This window comes from Coturnix japonica, chromosome 11 (assembly GCF_001577835.2).
Source record: "Coturnix japonica isolate 7356 chromosome 11, Coturnix japonica 2.1, whole genome shotgun sequence".
NCBI classification, from domain to species: Eukaryota; Metazoa; Chordata; class Aves; order Galliformes; family Phasianidae; genus Coturnix; species Coturnix japonica.
Window position 1 is genome coordinate 10,514,259 of NC_029526.1, and position 21,413 is coordinate 10,535,671.

The 21,413-nt window shown below is 40.0% G+C and overlaps 1 protein-coding gene across 4 annotated transcripts in view; it reads left to right on the forward strand.

Annotated features, from left to right (window-relative positions):
* CDH11 (cadherin 11) overlaps positions 1-21,413 on the forward strand; it is a 228,116-nt gene that overhangs the window by 65,501 nt on the left and 141,202 nt on the right. For all 4 annotated transcript variants that reach the window (XM_032447058.1, XM_032447059.1, XM_015874078.2 and 1 more), the window contains exon 2: positions 8,025-8,090. The gene's annotated coding sequence lies outside the window, so the exon portion shown is untranslated. The remainder of the gene's footprint in view (positions 1-8,024; positions 8,091-21,413) is intronic.

The window sequence follows — 21,413 nt, forward strand, 5'->3', positions numbered from 1 at the left end:
TGCTTCCTGTGAGTTCTATGTATTGTATGCATGAACTTCTCAGAGAATTACAGAGTCAGATTTCCTGCATGCATTATTTGATTATTTTTCTAGTAGTGTTGAATGGGCTGTTTGATTCAGAATTTTTCAGTTGTGTACACCCTGAAACAGCTGAAACAAGAATTTCAGTTTTTGATTTTTCATTCTACTGTGCTACCAGGCTGGCCAGAAATGCCCCAAACCATAAATGCCCATCATTGTGTGTTAATTTCATATTCCTTCTGACTATTGTGCTGCTCTTTCACATACCATTGCTCTATCTGCATGCATGCAGACAGTGTGTGAGAGCTTTAAGGGAATTAGAATTCAACAATGGCAGGCAGTAATAGCTTCCTAATGGAGTAACTAATGGCTATTATTCCATAACTCATCAGAATTAGGATGCCTAATTCTGAGTGATATTAAAATAATAAAATGAAGCAGACTGGTCTTTTACCAATTCTTTTACCAGTATTTGTAATTAATTGTTATAATATCTCAATTTGTAATAGGGGTTTTCTTTTTCTTTTCTTTCTTTTTTTTTTTTTTTTTTTTTAAACTAAACAAATTTTGACTTTCTTGGCTTTTGTGATGTTAGTGGTGCTCCTGTGAGGAGGCAGTGAGTCCACAGTGCAGCATGCTCTGTGCCATTTGATAGAGGGAAATGGCAAGGGGGGAGAAGATCAGGGCCCCAGGGTGCTCTGAGGGATGCACTGACTGCCAATGGCAATGGGAATAGATGCAGTAGGAGCTGCCAGGTTCTGAGTTCTCATCAGTTTAGCCGTGTATGTCTGAAGGTAAAATTAGAAATGTATTCCAAGGAGTGCCACCGCATGGTCAGCACTTTGCCATGAGAGGGAGAGGATGTGAGGGAATTGAGAAAATGTAAACCTCTTACAGAAACCTACAGAGAATAGCTGAGAGGGTTGGGGGCTGCTGGGGCATAAGAACCAGAAGTTTCTATGTGAGACAGAGGCTTAGCCAATCTGCCTCCATATGGCTCTGCAGAATTAGTGTTGTCTCCTCTGATTTTGGATTAATAGATTTTTTATGAAGAACGAATGCCAAAATCTTGGCCGTTTGTCTGAGCTCTGAGAGCGCTGTTAGCAAAAACCAACAGCTTTAAAACTGTTGTGTTTCTCCTTGGCAATCTGCAGGCAAAAAAGCTGGAGTCTGTGTTGGGGTACCAGGCCTGCATCCAGGGTGGCAGTGAGGCACAGCCCTCAGCAATGCTGCCTTGCTCTGTGCTGGGCCACTGCTGCCCATCCTGGAATAGAGCTGCTGGGAACACTCTGATCTGCCTTTGTTGCCTATTAATGGCATCTGGAGAAGTTTTCATTAAAATAATAAAAATAGGATGCACTGTGCATTCCTATCTGAGTTGCAGTGCATGTTAGAGTGCAAGCTGATGTGGGCTTTGCTAAACAGGCTCTAACAAATTAACTAGCTCTTCCAGCAGGACCATATAAAGGGTTACAGAATGCCAGAAAGTCCTAGATTGTAAGCGACCTTAAAGATCATGTATTTCCAACACCCTGCCATGGGCTGGTTGCCACTCACCAGATCAGGATGCCCAGGGCTCCATCCAACCTGGTCTTGAATGTCTCCATTCCCATCTCCATACCCATCTCATCGAATGCCCACACTCAGCTCTGTCTCCTGACTTAATTTTTTTTTTCGCAGTTCTCCCCTCTGCTCTCTACTGGTGCTAATTATGTATATACTCTCCATTCACAAAAGCAGCTGTTACCAAAATTTGGTATTTTTATCACTGCTGAGAATCCAGCTATGTGTCTTTAGCAGTGTGTGAAGATCATACAGTAGCATTGTAGATCTGCTTATTCCCTTCCAGCCCTACTTGCACACAATTTTTTGTCTGTGCAGCAGCCCTAACTATTAATTTTTAGATATGTTTACACTTTAGAATCACATCCATCAAAGCAACATCAATACAATTATAGAAAACTCTATTAGGAAATGCTTGTTTTTAGCATTTTCTTTCTTTGCTGGCAAGGAGAAAATGTGCACCTGCTGAAGCTGTCATGGTACCACATGCCCTTCCTGGCCCTGCACATTGCTGGCTGAGCTCCCAGCAGCAAAAAAAACACAGGTAATGCAAATTCAGGTAAACTTTAACAACACATCATCAGCCTGGCTTTGAATGCTTCGAGGTTGTGAATGGCCCCTGCCTGAAAGCATTCAAAGCTAGACTGGATGGGACTTTAAGCAACCTGGTCTAGAGGGAGATGTCCCAGCCTGTAGCAGGGGAGTTGGATCTGGATGATTTTAGGGGTCTCTTCCAACCCAAACCGTTCTGTGATTTTATTTTTTAAATTATTACTATTATTTTATTATTATTATTATTACTTCTGACAGCCCAAGTTAGAAAACTGGCACTAATATGCCAGCGGTCCCAGTGAAATTCATTCCTTATTGCTCTGTATGTTAGGCTCCGAGCTGGCAAGGCTTTGCCACTGCTGTGGGCACTGCAGCACGCAGACAGAAGCTGTGCAGCATGGAGGGGCTGAGCTTGGCCAGGCACTGCTGGCGTGGAACCACCAGCGTTTGCTCCTTTGCAGGGATTAGAATGGATACCCCGCATCTTGCCATCCCAGGTTGAACAAAGATCCCAAATGACTCTCTTGTCCTGCCTTATCTTACAATGCATAATGCACATTAAAGAGGCTGGTTGGGTATTCTGAAAGGTTTTTAATAGAGTTGGTGTTTGGATTCTTGCTGAAGTGTGCTGGCTCCCTTATTTCCAAGTGCAGCACGCAGCGGCTACGAGCACATGCAGTAGCTTACAGAGCCTCTATTCCCAATGTATTGTTCAGGGATTTTTATTTCATACATCATTTCTTAGTCACAGCTGTATAATCATATATCAAGTCTATAGAACATAGCATGGCATTGAGGATGTATTCTGAATGCACACTAAATATTGAAAAATCAACACAGAGTAAACTGTATTTTTTACTGCAGCTTGCCAGAGCCAATTTCTCAATTCTCCAGAAGTCCGCATGCTTCTCTAACAACTGCAGACCATTTGTCAAGGAAAAAAATCTACCGAGATAGATTCAGAATAGATTTGGTTTTCTTAGGCACTAATGTAGTCTTGGGAGCTAATAAATAAATAAGTAACCTGGAAACAAAAAAAAAAAAAAAAGGGTTTCTGCAAGCTGTGCAGAAAAAATGTTGCCGGCACTGTAATGGTCCTCAGTTGGGGCGGTTGTATCAGAACATCTCCTGGTGCAGTGAGCAGTTTTGAGCCCACAGAGGAACCCTTCCCACAAACCATTAGGAGAAGTAGGTGGGATAAGTAGGGACAAACAAGTACAACCCAGCTGCAGCCTCTTAAACAAGAGGCGTTATTTCAGTTATTGATAGCTGTAATAGTTTTTATCTTTTCTTTATGCAGGCTTCTAGAGAGAGATGGCACTTAAACAGCCTGTTACAAATGCCCTGGATTTAGTGGCTGGCGAGGTCTGCAGTAATGCTCCTGATCTAATTATCATTCATTTACCCAGAAAGTGCCCAAGGAAGCTTCAGGCAGCTGTAGTTTTGTCTGTGAGGATGGGGCCACTGGCAGACCAGCAGCTCAGGCTGGCACAGCCCTGCCTTCCCATGGGCTCCTTGCAAGGGAGGAGCTCCCATGCTGCCCACCTTCCTGCAGCAGCTGTTCCTTAGGCGGCAACGTGCAGGTTAATACATAGCAACAGGGAAACCTGGAACAGAACTGTCTTGGAAAGTTACAGGAGAAGCTGTAAACTGGCCTACTAATTTTTTCTGTAGGATAGCTTGTCATCTTAATGCCTGCATGTGGGAATGCATTATTCCAGGCCGTTAGCCACAGAGATAGACTTGAGAGAATTGGAGTGATCTGTGAGCAAGTGATGTGGGTCATGATGTGTTTGGAGTAGGTATTCTGGACCATCTGTACTATCTCCCTTCCTTTTTTCTTTTTCCTTTTCCTTTTCTAATTTTTTCTTTTATTTTTTTCTATTTTTATCTTTTTCTAATTACCTTTGTCTTTTTATATGTTCATGTGCATTTTTGATTTGCACAATGTTCCTCAGAGAGAAGGACCAGTTCTAAAGACCCAGGGGGTAGTAAAAAGGCTTCTATGATACTATTTCCACTGCTTGTGGGATGTCATTATGGGGATAGAGTCTTCAGCAAGGTCTGATGTGATAGGACAAGAGGAAATGGTTTCAAACTAAAAGAAGGGAGATTTGAATTAGATATTAGAATAAAGGTTTTTTTGTTTTTTGTTTTTCTGTTTTTTGTTTTTTGCTTTTGTTTTTTGCTGTTGTTGGTTTTTTTTGTTTTGTTTTTACAGTAGAATTGGTAAGGCACTGGCACAGGAGGTTGCACGGAGAGGTAGTAGAAGTTCCGTCACTGCAGACACTCAAGGTCAGGCTGAATGGGCTCTGACCACTTGATGGAGCTGTAGGTGTCCCTATTCATTGCAGGGGAGTTGGACTAGATGACCTTTAAAGGTCTCTTTCAACTCAAATGATTCTACGATTCTGTGGTCATTGTTGGTCATAGAAAAGTATAAGCAATTGGCCAAATCTGAACAGTTCTAAGCAGCTTGCTCTGCACTTAACTGTGTATGTAGACATGGGTTGATTCATAGTCCTGTTGACTTATCTGGAGCTCTTCTATTCATTTCCCAAAATTTTTGATCTAATTGTTTGAGAACAGACAAGAGCAGCTGTTATTGAAATTCTAATCAAGGCTCATGTTCTGTGATGCTTTCTTCTCCCTCTTACTCATTGGGGCTCTCTGTACTGGGCCTTGGCTCTACTGTCTGAATCTACCAGAGGAACTCTGCTCCCTGCAGCCAGGAGGTCCTTTCCTTCCCTGTTACACTCAGATGTTCTCATGCTGCCTTCTCTTAGGCTAATACACAGCTTAATTTACAGACAGCAACCCATGCTTTTCTTTATCTAGTTATCCCATTCCATTCACCTGGCTGCGTGGAGATGTCACCGGGTGGTATGCAAGTCAAATGTAATGCATAAGCAGTTATTACGTTAATAATATCCCCAGCTCTTGCATTGTTTCTGAGCTCAGCTTTAGGAAAGCAGCTGATGTACCACAGCACATCTTCCTTTGCTCCTCCAGTATACCTAGCCCTGTGCAGGAGAAACCACAGTGCACTCACACAGTAGCTCCCATCAAAACAAAATCACAACAGTTTTAATCTTATCAGTCTCAAATAGTGGTAGAAGTCTGTGCAAACTCAAGTCCTTGCTGTCTGACAGTATCAGTGAAGAAACATAGCACATCCTCATCCAGGCTATTAGTTGTCATAGGGAGCTGACAGTACACAAAGAGCTGCAGTACACAGTGCCAGCTCTACAGCTGGAGATGATCCTTAACACACTTTCTTCCCCCAAACCCTCGGGGCAAAAAGCAATCTTTGCTTCAGGATGGTGAGGAAAAAACAGCCCAAAACATCCTGTACAATTTATCTAAGAAAGCTTCGATGTCCATTTTATGGTACTCTGAAATTTTATTTTCCTGCATTTATTTTCCTTTCTGCTTCAGAGCTTTGCAAATGATGATAAAATGGGGATAAAATGATAAAATACGGGATGGCATACACAAGGTTTTTAAGTGGCTCAGGGAAACATTTGGGATTTTTCTCCATATCTGTGGTTATTTTATTTTTTTAAGCATAACTTCTCTCTCTCTCCTTGCACTTCTCTGACCACCTCGAGATCTGTAATCTGTGGTACTCAAAAGTTAATAGAAAATAAAGATCACGGTGATTTAGTATGGCTATTGAGGTTAATACTTGTGCAGTGCTAATCAGTGACGATGAGCAAAGTTGTTTACACATCCCTGGAGGCAAACACTTAAAAAAAAGAAAAAAAATCTTTAAAACCCATTGAAAAAGAGTCATTAAAACTTCATACTCAGATGTTTTCTGAAAGATGTACTTTCAGGTGACAAGTGAGCTAAGCCATCTTTCCAAGTCCCTGTGGCTGCACTCCCAGTGCAGGTGTTTATTGGTGGGCTGCCCCATTGCCCTAATTGACATGTGTCCTTTCCAGAGGAAGCATGCAAACATGCTCATATTTTACTCTGAGAAAGGAGTGCTAAACTCATTTGAAATCCTCTAGGATGGGATACTTCCTCTATCCTCTTTTCTTGACCAAGAGAGCCTAGGAGGAGATTCTGACATCATTCGTTAAGAACTAGAGTGGGAGGCTAAGTCAAACCATGAGCACAAATGGACAGGAACCACATATTAAAAAAAAAGGTTTCCCTGGAATTTAACTGTGTTCTGGTAAAGCAGCCTGTTCAGCTTTGACCCAGAGTGAAAATTAGCTCCATAGTTCCATAACTCTGACTACTGACAGTGACTAATGGGAGCAGCCTAATTGGGAAGGTGATGAATTCCTGTTAAAGTTGGGATGTTTTGAACTAGCTTTTCTTCCAGCAGCAGCAGGGCTGCAAGTGCCCCTCTTCTATAGGAAGGAGTAGTACTACTTTGTAACTTAGACAAGCTTTAGATTAACTGTCTTTCTATTAGAAGAAAAACAAAACAGCTGCTTGGATTTGTCCTAAAAAATTCTAAAATAAAAGTAGCACAGTGTCTGATGAGGTACTTTAGAAAACAGCAGCATTACCAAGAGCTCTTGATTTTTGATTATTTTTTTTTTAGTACCTTCTTATCTGGTATATTGGAACACAAAAGCAGGAATGAGACAAGATGGGGCTGAAAGATGAGAAAGGAACAATGGAGAACTGTGGGGATGGAGGAAGGGAGGATAAATGGAACAGCATGGAGATGAAGAAAACAAGAGCCAGGAAGAGGTGGAGGCTTTGGAGTGAGCCAAGGGGATCAGAAGAGCAAGAAGAAACTTTAGCCTCTCTGATCTATAAGACTGCCTGTACTTTGCATTTGCTGTTAAATATAGATGGCAGCACGCATTCTACGAGACAGAGAAACATAAAGGAGGCCAGAAGAAACAAATGCTGTGAAAATGTCTTTGGGTTATTCTAAAAAAGTGTAAAAGACTTTCAAGTTACTGGTCTTTTGATTTATTATGATGCTTCCGTGATCGGATGGTGTCTGTGCAGCTCTACATTTCAGATTTATGTATCTGTGCAGTAAACATGATTTCAATTATCTTTGACAAATGTTTTGATTTTACTCACAGCCTGCTTCTGTATGGAGGGCAGTGTTTGTCCCGCTGTCCTAGTTACTCTGACCCATTTACCTGGCCTGTGCCCCCGTGGCTGCATTTGCGTCCTCTCCCCTTTGTTCTTGTTCATTGGGAAAAGCTGCCTTGCACCACATCAGAGCTGGCTGCGTTTGCTTGTCAGACAGAACGTTTCCCGAGTGGAAATTTCTTATGGGGTGGAGGATCTTTAGTTTAGATGCTAATTAAATGTAATGTACTAGTGCTACTTTTATTCCTATTAATGTGAGGATTTCTGCCCAGCTCCAATTAATGTTAATGTGAGGAAAAGGGAGAAAAAGGCATTTTTGACAAGCTAAAGAAAATTCTGTTCAAATGTCTTTGTGTTTCCTCTACTCATTATGTGTTGATATAAATGTAAATGTCTATGAGAAACGTGGAAAGGAAAATGTAAGGCAATACACACTTATTTTTGGCCGCGAATAGCAGTACTTATGAGTCAATTTTGGCTTTATAGCCAAAGAGACTTGGCAACTATGGTACTCACAGCGTTTGCACATACTTTTATACATTTGCTGTTAGGGGCTGATCCTGCAGAATCCCGTAGTCTCAATTTGTAGTGAAGTAAATCTAATGTAAGACTGAACGGAAGGCAGTAAACTTACAAAAAACATGACCTTGTTGCTTTCCAGCTTTCTCACGCATGCAGATGTTTGATTCTGGTACAGGTCTGCTTCTCTTCTAGGCATTCTCTTTTCTTCAGTTATACACACTGAGTTTTAAAATCTGAATTTCTGGTGAAATTTCTCATTTTCTAATAATGGCTTTTTTAAATTTGATTTTCAGACAGATACTTCTGGGCTGTCAGAGGAAGGAAGCTCGGTTATTTCAGAGCGTGCACCCTCAGTGAACGTGAGTAGACTGTGTGTTCTCATAGTTTTCCATCAAGGTTGGTCCTGAGAGCTAATGTTACTATGAAGTTAAGAATGACTGAAACTGAAATGTATGTAACTAATGGAAATCCAGCCTCTTTGCCTTTGCAAGTGCAATGCGGTTGGGATTATCTGCCTACAGAGATGTGACTGGGTGAGCACAGCCAGGTTCCAGCCAGGGACAGCTTACTCAGCACTTCTCCTTGGCTTTGGAAGGTATCTCGTTTGCTTTTGGGCATAAAGATTCTGGCAAACTACTTGGTCAAGAACTGTGTGCACTTTTCTTTGTAAGTTAGCAGCAGTCCCACAGTGTATACAGTCATATCTTATAATCATCACTTTGTGTAGTATGCTGCGTACAGATCTACAGGGCTTCTTACTCTGACTCCAAGTACTTAGCTCCATGAGAGTTTCTTCTCTGCTAGCTCTTGATAAAGGTCAAATTAATTGAAAAAATGAAATGCTTTCCCTTGAGTACTGCAAGGTGAATTTAATTCACAGTGGGCATATGTTTTCAGTTTGAAAATTGTCTTTTGATTTTGTTTTTCTCTAAAAGTAAACTCACCCAACTGCCTTATAACCTCAAGGAGTGAATATTCATCAGCTTTAAAATACAAATTGCTATTTTCCTGTGTCACTGGCAAAATATTCCTTCCTTCCACTTCTCTTCCCAGTAAACATCCTTGGTGGCAGTATAAATACAATACAAATTATTTTTGCTTTTGAAATGGTGTTTTACCCTGGCAGAGTGGAGTTTAGTCAATCTTTTCCTCTGTGTTGTTAAATAAGTTGCACCCTGGCCATGGACTCGCACAGAACCATGTTGAGAATGGAATGGTGAAGATTCAAACAAGTGGTCTGACCATAATTGTAGTGCCTAAATGGTGAGGATGGTAACAGTAGTGGAAAGGTTTTTGTTAAAACAGAGGAGGGCAAAGAAAAGGAAGAGTAGCCAAGAGAAGGAAAGTCACAGCCTTTCCACTGCAAACTTGAGAATGTTTCTGTGTCCTTCGGTTTCAGCTTATGAGTTGTTTAGCGGTAGTACTGGAATTTCTCAGTCTTACTGTGATGAACTCCAACGTGTGCATGAACAACTGGGTTAGTAGATGGTATCTATATATAGAAAAGCATTTAAAAAAGAAGCATAGTAAACGTTGTCAGTGGAAATAACCTGTGTACGCAGTGAAGAAGGGGCTCTGTGCATTCATTATCACTGTGGAATTCTTTCCATTGTTGCTATTGATCTGGTTCATCTGTGGTCCAATCATCTTTCAGAAGACAAAACAACAACAACAACAAAAAACTAACCCCACAACACCATGATAATCCACACCTCAAAAAGCATTATTTCCTGTTGGAATGTCATGAAGTGTTCATCAGGCACCAGCAGTACTGGTATCTCTGGACAAACAAACCTTATTTTTCTCTACTGGTAACTAATTCAAATTTTGAGTAAGGAAGCAAATACCTTGATGCAAAGTAAAGAACAATCTAATGTGATACTGAGAGGCAGGTTAAAGTCTTCTTGAGAGCTGAATTGGAAGCATTTGTTGTACAATTTAGAGTAATGCTGAAGTAAGGCTAGGAAGGAGCCGAAGGAGCTCAGAGTTTTGACACATCACTAACAACCCGTACAGATGAAGAAATGTTTTGATGGGTGCTGTGTGTGCAAAGTGGGTGTTTTTGCTGTGTGACTGAGAAGTTTGCAAATGGGGTCTGCAATTCTGGAAAACCTGAGGGTGGTTCCCTTTGTGAACACATTTACTGCCTTTTATCTGTAGCAGGTAAGTCAGCCAGCCACAGAAATTCAGATTATTCCGAGCATTTTACAGTTGTTTTCAGTTGTTTCTCTCCTAGTCCTTCCCTTTGTTTTTAATGTTGATGAAAGTGGGAGTAGAGAAGGGAGGCAATAAAAATATTATGTCCTTGACTTTACCAGTGAAAGGTGAAATTCAACCAGTTGATACTGAAAGCCTGGCCAAAAATAGATGGCTAATGTTTATATTGGTCTTTAAATGGTAGTTAGTACATTAAACCCAGGTGTTGCAGCTTAAATGTAGCATCAATTACTTTAAATAAAACTAACTAACTAAATAAATAGACACAGCTGATTAGGCCTTATTCACATCACTTTTAGGACTGTGAAGAGCCTAAACAAAGTAGGAAGCAAGCATGGTGTTTTGTTTTCTTTTTGCAGGCAGGTTAAAACTATAGAAGGTTGAAAGGCAGTTGGACCTCAGTATCATGCTCAGACATCTCAGAAGCAGTCTATCAGTATTATTTGATGCATATGCAAAGTGATATAAGCTTTTATCTACACCCCAATCGATCCTAGTGCTCCAGCATTTGCTGAGCTAGCATACTGTGCCACCAGTGACCAACAGCTGTTTTTGGCATGTTGGCTTTTTTTTCTATACAGCCAAAATGTTGCGATTAGTAATGTTTTAGTTATTGCAGATAGGGTCAAATGTTGGAGAAAAGAAACAAAACACACCGAGAGCTGTGTGCAGAACCTTCACAGAGTAGCTGTGAAATACCTCGATCTCGCTTGCTCACGGGATGTGCAAAGTCTTTTAAAATCAGCATGGAGAACTCAGTCAACAGTTTCAGCATTACTGATTTGTGAATATTACTACCCAAAATGATAGTATTCAAACAGAAGGTTGGGTTTGTGATCGCTTCTCTGACAAATACCAAATTCTCTGTGACTGACTTTGGTGTTGAGCTCCTGCTGTCAGAATTAAATGTATAACTAATAAGGAAGAGGAAAGCAACTTTATTCAGATAGATTTGGATCTTTTAAATGGCTGGCCCACTAAGTGGAAAATACTATTCAGTGTTTAACATAGAGAAATGTGAAATAATCGATGTGAAGGCAATGAACCGAAGTGAAGAGTGTATATACAGTGGAACAGCTATGCAGTATAATGACAAGAAAAGGATTTAAAGGTTGTTATAAACAAATCCATGAAGATATTATCGTGGTCTGTGTGCAGGAAAAAAAGCCAATGTGAAATGGAGCTGCACAAATGAGCAGAATACAAATGACAACAAGGAATATTAATATGGGACACTTATTGCTTTATTTTAAGCAGTACTGTGAGATCCATTTTTGAAGTTGGGTACTGCTGTTATAAACCTGCTTTGTATCTGAACAGTCATATTGGCATTTGGATTTCTAAATTGAGATTCTCATTTTTAAACCCTGGTGCACAATATTTGCTCCCGTAATTTTTATTAACTGTCTTTTAGAGAGCTTCTTCAGTGTACACATCACAGTAATTGTTTGTACAAAAGACCAATTACATATTTAGCTGGCTTCTTGAAGGTACATTTACATTAAGTGGACCCACACAACTGGAATGATTGTTTATACAAGTAATGGTTGCACACTTACGGAAATCTAGGTCTTCTTTCTAAAGCCTGCTAAAGTACTTTGCTGTAGGTTTAACATACAATTTGTGAAAGGTTTTGATATTATTGTGGTTTATTTCAAAATGAGGTTCCTCTGGTAGCTTATTGTAGTTGAATGTTTGCATCATGCTTGCAGAAGTAACCCACAGAAGCTTGACGGGTACCTGAAAGTATTGATTAATTCTTTAGGCCAAACTTTTTTCACCTTCAAATAAAACCTGATAATTTCCTAAGCAGAGTTTTGACTGTTTGGAAAGTAATAGTGGATGTTCATGATAAAAATTAGTGGACAAAGAGAGCGTGTTTCTTAAGATGCGACAAATGGTGCTTTTCTTTTCTGGTTGCCATAACATCCTCGGGTGCCCCTGATTTGTGTGTGAGGTTCCTTTGCTTAGTGCTTCCCATGCAGCTTCTTACAAAGAGAGAAAGCTGCACTATTTAAACCTGGCAGAGCTGTACAGTACATTAGGTCAGGTATCTGCATTAAATTTGAGTATGCCCTAGGGGATAGTTGAAGAACTGCATCATTTTAATAGCTGTTGGATTGTTTTATTTTTTTATTTTTTCTCTGTGGATAAAATTCAAGCTTTTATTTGTAGGGAGCCAGTTCTTTTCATTTTCTTCTGTGTACGGACATGGTTTTTTTGATACAAAGGTCTTAAAAATACCAGTTTTGTTTTCTTAGACAATTTCAGGTAACAACTAAGTCACGTTACAGTCTGCTAGGATTATAATATCTGAACTGTGGCTAATTATGTCACTTTTGTTAGTGTGTGTTGATTACCTGAATGATATTGTGGACTTATTTTTATCAAACTCCTGAAGTAACACTGAGACAATCTTCTTTGTATGAAAACACTTCCAGCTGATCTAAATTAAACTTAACCTGTATAAGATGGTTTGGAAAAGCCTAAACAGACAGGTCTCACTCTGCACGTAGTATATACAGCTGTGGATGTGTTTGTGTGCTGTGGGCTAAAGAAAGTGCAAGATCACAAAAAATGGGTATGCTACCTCATACAGTTTTGCTTACAGCAGGAGTCTTAGGGCTCCCAGTATGAAACATGGGTTTTCCTTCTTTTGTTTATTTTTCTTTTTCTAAGGAACCCTGTGGTTCTTTGTGAATTGCTCTTGAAGGTTAGCTACAGAAGTCTGTTAAGTAATGTGTGTGACTTTAGTTTGAAATGTTCTTGTTGTGCATGCTTGTTGGGACAGCTCTTCTTTTGTGTGAGTGTGCATTTATGTGCTTATAGACTGAATAAATCAGGCTCTAGCCTTCCTGTTACATGTTGTGGTTCCAAGTCTATGCGTTATCATCTTTCTTTGTGAACTATGGTTATTAGAACTGGGTTCAGCATGCAAGTGCTGAGGCTTCATAGCAAATTTTGTGAGCCAAGCACTGAATAATTTGCCATGTCTTTGTCAAATGTATCTTTGAGCCTATTTTGTATACCTGCAAGCATCTACTGACATTGCTCAGTGGCTGTAAGGGCCTGGATAAGCTGCCTTTGCCTCTCATCCCCTCAAAGAGAAGGAAGATAATCTGATTCAAAGGGTTAAGCATCTGGTAATTTCACAAGAAAAAGTGCATAACCCTATAGAGCTTGAAGTAGTTCTTGTTCCACTTTTTCTGTTAAAATCAGAGTTTATCTTATAATATTTTAAAATACATTCAACTTTAAATATATTTATTCTGAACTATATCTGTTACATAAAATATATTTTTAATTTTTTCATTATGAAAACTGTAGCTGGCTTTGATGTTCAGAATCTCAAAGGATTTTTAGGCTTGATCATCTGCCGAGCTCTGCATTAACGTGTCTAATCAGGAAATCTGCACAAACCTTAATGATGTTTTCAGATATTATCCTCTTATAAGCTAAAATTTAAGAAAGACTTCTTGCCAGAATGAATCGTATGACTTGTACATGATTTCTAAATTTCTTTAGCTCATGTGGTTCGAATTTTGAATCTTTAATGTATTTTTTTAATCATCTTTGGAAACTTGAACTCATTATTCTTTCTCCTGTCATACAACTTGGAGTGAACATAGCAGTTTAGAGATCAAATCTTTTGAACCTTTCCTATGGAGCTTGAAAGTAAAGCCTCAGTCATGCCATGACAAAAATTAATAGGACTGTGTAGAAAGTGAAGTGTTATTTGGTGTCAGGAAGTATGGCTAAAGCAGGAGCTGTGCTTGGGCAGATCTGTGAGGGACAGCAACAAACAGCAATTTCTGTGGGTTAGATGGGGGAGGTTGCAGGCTGGGCCTGTCCTGGGCAGATGCAAAGCTACCCTACTTTTAATGTATGTAACATAATAACGTCTATTCTTGTTTGGATTTGGATTGTTCATCTAGCACATACAGCATGCAATACTGTATATAGGAAATGTGCAGTTTTTGCCTCCTAGGCAGCACAGGTTGCATTTTAAAAATGTAGAATGAGAAGCTAAAGTAAGAGAGATTGTGGTGATATATAGGAAAATAAATGTTGACGTTTGAACGCAGTTGTGAAATGGGATGTGAAAAACAGTGTAAAGGAGCATGGAAAAATGTATGTGGGTCTCCCAAATGATGATGCTAATGTTATATTTAATGAGGAAGATGATTAAGAGCTAGTGAAATGAAGCAGGACAGGCTGAGAGGAATAGGTAAGACGGATAAAGTTCTGCTACAATGGAAACCACTGCAGAGATCAGCAAAAGTGGAGTGTGCTGCTCTCTCAAGCAGAAAAAAAATTGATCTGGATTTCATAACTATTATAATGGGCAAAGAGCTAAACAGGCCATGTTATTTCTCTGCAATGAAATTGTGCTAATTGGGTACTAGGTAGGCTTGGTTAATTTCTAATGGGTGAGATTCTGGGTAGCAAATCTTTCATTTGCTGTTGGGAATATCAACCCAAACTGCTTCTGGCTGACTGATGATTTCTACTTGTTGAACTTATGGTGGTTAAATCTATACATACTTATTATATCATAAAGGAGGGCAGTTTCTGTACAACGAAGTGTCCTTCCTCTTGTCAATAGGTGAAGTAGATCAGGTTTCACATTTGAAAGCTTGGTTCTCCTTTGAAAACCAAATTTCACTGACTATAGTTTTAGTTAGAAGATGTATTTTTTCATATTTTTAACATCTAAAACTGTTATCTATTTATGTTAAATGCAATATATACTTCCTGTATTAAGTTTCATGCAGGATAAAAGGTGAAGAATTTTAAGTCACCCTGCCAGCAATATATTGAAAGAACCTAGATTTTGAGAAGTTCATTGCAATCTGAGCTTTTGCTCTCTTACATGCTGAGATAATTCACACGTGTCTTTAAGATTACTGTGATTTGGAAGATCAACATTCAAAGTCCAATTAACACCAAATGTTATCAAAAACCTTTTGCAAATTGCAATTTGCTTTTGCAAATAACAAGGAAGGTCAGCACTTGGCTTCTTATTTGCAACTCTAACTCAGCAACAAAAAATGTGGGTATTATTCTTTTAGAAAATTTCTGCAAAGCACATAGGATATTGTAAGCATGTGGGGTTTGGGCAGACCTACAACTGATTTGTGGTGATCGCAGTCTTTCATTTATTTTAATCTTCATTTGATTCGGAGTCTTTCATTCTTCATCAGAGAAAGTATAGAATCAGAGAACATTCTGATTCTGCTCTGAATCCACAGGACCTACCTTGGTTTATTTTCAAGCATGTTCTAACCTTTTACCTTTACGTACTTTTATGCTAAAAACTAATACCTAAATAGCACTAATCTGTTGAATGACACAATTTCAAACGCTGATTTTTCCATGTCAGCTACAGTTCATAATGATTTTCCCATGTGTCAATCTCAAGTGGTTATTTTTAGATGCTTGTTAGAGAATGAGGGGAGATTGTTTCAAAATGCTGTTGGATGCTTACCACAAAATCAGTCCACTTCGATCATTTCAGTGGGAGCTCTGCTCCCAGAAGGGCTCTGTCCCATGATGGGAGTGCAGAGGAGCCTGTGCTTAAAATGGTGGAGAGGTGAAGGCTTTACGATCGTTAATGACTTTACGATCTTGCCTTCTGAGAAGCACGCAGCTAGGCCAATTACTGAAGTGACACCAAGGTGGTGAGCAGTAAAATGGCGATTTATTGAAGCAAACACACACTTATATAAACTATGCCTTTCGTGTACGCCTACTACATTACACGTCACCGAGATTCTTCCAGAAATGGGGAAGGGCCTGCCACGTAACATCCCGATAAGCTCCCTGTATTTCGCCTAATACAACAGGAGGATTTCTCTGTGATGTAGGATCTTACCCAGAAAAGACTTTATTGAATGAGTACTACTCCAGGACTGAGTGAATGCGCAGAGTGAATGCATTGCTGTTATTTGTGGAAAACATCTTGAGCCCACGAAGAAAAGCCTTAGAACCCTGGTAATGAGTATCTTTATTTTCTGCCTCTCTTCCTCAGTGTGGTTCTCAAATCTCTTTTTTTTTGTTGTTGTTGTTAGTATATTCTAAAACAACTTTCATATAGAATGTGATAGAAGTTGTGCAGATTTATATGTTCTATGGTAATGAACTGAAAGTGTATAAATAGCGCTATAGGACATTATAAAGACTTCTATGTTATGGATTTATTTATTTCTTGCTGTGACTTCCTCTTTGCTTTTCCCTGTGCTCTCTTTTTGTCCTAGACTACATAAACCTGGAAATAAAGATACTCTCAAATGCCAGCAAGTGGCTCTTGCCTCCTTTTCAAACATGTGCAGAAATAAAGGTGTCACTTAGTGATGCTTTCATACCATATTTACTGATAACCATGTTCATTAAATAGGTAATCGTATGGGAAATTGGTAATCACAGTCCAAACCTTTGATTAATCAGCTGAGGCAAGTGTTGGGTCAGCTGTGGGAGCACAGGTGAGGTTAATTTAGCTGTGCTGCCGGAATGGGTGGAGCTTGACTCCATCTCCTCGACCTCATTTAAAGGGCTGACCACCACTAAGGCAGCATCTCTCAGAGATTGCTCCTTGGTGGAGATTGCCTCAGCAGTTCTCAGCAGACCAAAGACTTCCATTAGGTGAGTTTTCATTGTAAATAACCTTTGGGGTATTTACAATTGCCATCTTTCATTATTTGTCATCATATAGTAATTAATTGCTGTTTGTTGTGTGTTCTATTCAGGGTTATTTCATAAAGCTTATAAATGGTAAGTGTCATCCAAAAGAGTTGATGCTAAGTATCTTGCAGGATCTGCCCTCAGGAAATGACAGAAAAAAGGTACATGGAATACTTTGAATATTCAGTAGTTATTTTTGCCTTCCTTTCTGCATCATAGGACTTCTCATAACTCCAGAATCCAGATACCTTTCAAGTGAAAATGAGCAGCAACAGTCCTACTGAATTTTCTCAGGGGCATCTCTTAGTTTTGAGTACAAGTGCTCTGACTGGGATACATGTTCTGTTTTTTCACTGACTCTCAGTCTTATTCCTGTTGTCTGTCCCATTTCAGCTATGTGCGTAGAATAAACACCGTGGCTTTCAGTGTGTTTCAGAGCTGTTTATCAGTAACAGCCACATTATAATTCTCCTTCAAAAAGAAATGGCAGTAGTTGCTTAATTGTACTCTTGCAAGAGTTGTAGTCATGATCCATTTAAACTTATGCCATTAAGTATTTTAAATTTATTTGTTGGAGCTGAGCCCAAGGTTGTGCTGTCAGGAGCCAAAAGCAAACCCCATGAGGAAAAAGAAGTCAAAGATCATTTTGGTGTGTGCCAGATAACTGGATGTGTTATAAATGACAACTAGCTTATATCCAAATCACACAGACCAAAGGCAAGGCAAACATGTGCTGGGAGCTCAGGGAATTCAGTGTCACCATCTAGGACATGATAAAGTAACTTCCTGCACTCATACATCTTAAGTAAACAACTGCATTATGTCTTTTTTCACTTTGCCTTTCAGTTCAACTTAGACTTCAAATATGCATGAGGGAAATCTGGTTTGCTTGTCCTAAAAAGTCCCTGGGGCATTCAGAGACCATACCCAGCAACATCTGAATTTGAGCATGCCCTACAGTGCTGGATTGTTCCCTGGCAGGAGCACAGAGCTGCCTTTCCCTGGGTACTAAGGTCTGGACCAAGCTGTGGTAAGGGAGCATTTTGCCCTCATCACTGTACAACTAGGTGGCTTGGGGCAGGGACTTGCTAGCTCCCCAAGGTACTTAGGACAATGAAGTTTCTCTCTACCACATAGCAGTAAAAAATAATATGGCTATATTCGGTCTTAAAACTACTTGCGCTAAAATCCTCTCTCTACAATGGGCAGAAAGGTGGGGATATGAACGCCAGCCCTTGTGTTATCTGGAATCAACAGATATTACATCCAGCTGCCTTCAATGGAAGTCAAAGGCAGCCTGAAAGCCTTGGCTTAATTACTGCCATCTGGTTTGCATGTGTTCAGCCACAGATTCCTGTTGAATTCTCTGTATCTGAAGTTCTTGGGCCTAAAATAACATTCCTTATCTCCCCTCATATCCAAAACTTATTTTTCTTTAAACCACCCCCCCAGCCCAACTCCCCAGTGACTGATGGAGTGATGTGCCAAAGATTTTCACTCCCACCCTGGCTTCTTTGCAGAGCTGCTGCTGAAGGATGTAAAAATAGTGCCATGCTGGGAAAGGTAATTCAGTCCTGTGCCATGGGTGTGTGGCAACTGGAAAGAACGTAATTGAGGAATGTGGAACCACCTGGGGGTAATGTCTCCTGATACTAGAAAAAAAATGTGGTGGTAAAATTGCACTTCATAAAGAAGAATAATATTAATAATTGTAAAGACTTCTACATCCTGTTTAAACTGAAATGAGCCCTTTATTGCTCTCCTGCAAAACACAAGAGAGCAGGGAGCTCCCTCGCTCTCAGTAAACGTGGTGGTTAAAGGAAGATAATTTAGTCATGGATCTTTCAGTGCTTATCAGAACTTCAGTGAAAATATGGAGAGAAACAATTTGTTATAAATTTATTTACTTCTATTATCAAGATGACAAATAGCTTTCAAAATATCATCTCTGTCTGCTGAAAACCTTTTAATCTGTTGTAAAAGTACAGTGGAAAGGAATATGTTCTGTGCTGCCAATTCAGGACATTTGGTAAATCCCAGCTGCTCACCCAGCACTCTGTGGCTGGGTAGTTACTGGTTGTCTGCCTTTAAGTATCTGCTTATAGAAGCAGCTCTGATCTACATCAAAGGGCAGGAGCCTTGGTATGCGATCATAAATAAATAAATCAGCCCTAATGAGTGCTGGTGGTGACTTGCTGGCATCTCCTTTTCTTACCCTAAGCTAGTTTATGCAGAGCCATAGCTGTGGAGCTGATCAGCAGCTGTCCTGGAGACTGTATTTGGGATCAGTAAAGGCTGGGTTGATCTCACCCCAAGATTATCTTCTTTCTCCCATCTTTTGTGAAGCTAATCATCTTGTGAGATTATATCAATGCTTTTTTTCTCATGGAGGAGAGGTTTTGTTTTTTTTTTTTTTCTTTTGAAATGGATTTCATAGTAATTCTCCACAGGTTAAATGACAGACCATTTCCTGTTGGTTATTTATTTATTTTTATGGAATATTTGTGGATTTTAGTTAAAGTATTTTTCTCAGTGTAATCCCAAGCTGTGTCCATTCAGTGGGTGGGATGAACGACTTCTCTGGAATTAACCCATCAAGTTGGCAAATTATTTTGGTAATTTTGTGAGTAGATCGTATAACTCCAACAGCCAAACAACATAAGCTGCTTCTTTGTGTGGCATTCTGGAGATTGGATTGGCTTGGGACTGTGGCTCTATGCTGTCAGAAGTTCTGACCTGACAGTACAGATAACAGTGCAAACCTTGTATTATCTTAAATTAAGACATGGCTTCACTTTCTGTTTTTACATTCTGCTTTTCCAAACCAAACCCTGGAAACAGAAGTAACAACTTCTCAGCAGTAGCTGTGTGGTGAATCTCAGTGAATGTTTACGACATGCAGTAACAATAAATATATTTTCCTTGTTCTTTTATTCCCCAAATCCTTTCAGTTCTTTAAGTAATGCATCCAGTAAGTATAGTACAGTGAATCTCAGTTTAAATGCAGAGGGAAAATTTTGGTAAATAACTTATCACGGAGGCAAGGAAAATTGGTAGCAAGACAAGAATTAGTACTTCGCATGGCTCAGTCATGAAAGTAGGTTTCATTCCAGTTGAAAAGTTGCCGTGCAGACATTAAACTGGCCTGGCATCTCCCTTAGTACTCTGAAAAATAAGAGAATCTCTTAAAATAAACGCCTCTAGATCCTTGTTGCTTGTATCAATGATCTAACAAAGAGAGCTGTAGCTTGAACTTAAAAAAGAAATCATAATAAAGGAAATTTAGCATAATGTCAGTTCCCGGTGTTCTGTATAACATGTCATGCGAGCAGAAAGATTGGTTTCTTAGATGTCTGGATGTTGGTAACGTCTTTAATCAAGACATCCTTCCAACTCATAATTCAACACCGTGGAGTGAAATACAGTAGGTAATTGAAACTGATTGATAAAATATGGATTTCCTCCCCTTAGAAGAAAGTTCAGCATACTTAAGGGGAAAAAACCCAGACCATTAGTAGTTCAAATGAAAAATATGCTGACATGTTTCTTCCAGGAAAAAATAAATAAAGATAAAAGCTACAGGAAAGAGTAGGTGACAATAATTAGTTTGTTGTTTTAAATTAGGAGGTCTCTTGGGCCAGATGTTAGTTGTCAGGGAGTGATGCCCCCTCCTGAGAAATGTAATGAAACTAAGATAGCCAGGGGCCTTGGAGAAAAAAAAAAAGCTCACTGTTTGGAGATGTCATTTTATTACAGTGCTCTTGCCTTTTGCCTGAAGCATCTTGTGACTGGGGATGGAAGGGAAAAGGGAGAGAAAGACAGCACACAGGGACTGATAGAAAGGATGTAGGCAGAATTTGTATGCAATCATAGTCTGGTCAGCAGAGCATGCATGCTTCTAATTAGCATAAGGAGGAAGGCAAGAAACCTGTCTCTGCCACCAGAGACAGAGCAGACAGCGCAATCCAGGGCTGTCCGGAAGAGCTGCCACGAATGTCTGCAGCTCGTTGCAATGCAAGTGACAGAATTTAGAGAAAGATATCAGCAGAATTATCCTTATTTTCTCTGCCATTCCCTGTCTGCTCTTATTAAGCAAACAAAGAATGCAGGGTGCTTTCTGGGTGCTGGAGCACTAAGTGTGCAACCACAGCCCTGCAAATTGTTCTCTGCTGGCTGGCAGCTGCGACCTGCAGGTCTGGGAATGGGAGTCTATAGGTGGTGACTTCGTGACTTCGGCATGTGTGGGAGCTGAAGATGCAGTGTGTGGGTGACCGTGTCCTTGGGGACCCAAACTTCACTCTGCCGTGCCCCCCACCAGTGCCTTCTTTGAATCATAGAATCACAGAACAGTTTGAGTTGGAAAGCATTCTAAAAGGTCATCTAATCCAGCTCCCCTGCAGTGAACAGGACCACTTAAAGCTCCATCAGGTGCTCAGAGCCCAGTCCAGCCTGACTTTGAATGTCTCCAAGGATGAGGCTTCCATCACCTCTCTGGGCAACCTGTGCTCGTTCTTCACCACCCTTATTGTTAAGAACTTCCTTATATCCAGTCTAAATCTCTCTTATAGTTTGAAACTGTTCCCCCCTGTCCTACCGCAACAGACCCTGCTCAAGAGTCTGTCCCCGTCTTTCTCATAGCCCATCTATGAGCACTGAAGTGCTGCTGTCAGTTCTCCCCGGAGCCTTCTCCATACTGAACAGTCTGTTCCAGGTCTCTCAGCCTGTCCTTATAGCAGAGGTATTCCATTCCTTGGATCTTTTTTTTTTTCTTTTTTTTTTTTTTT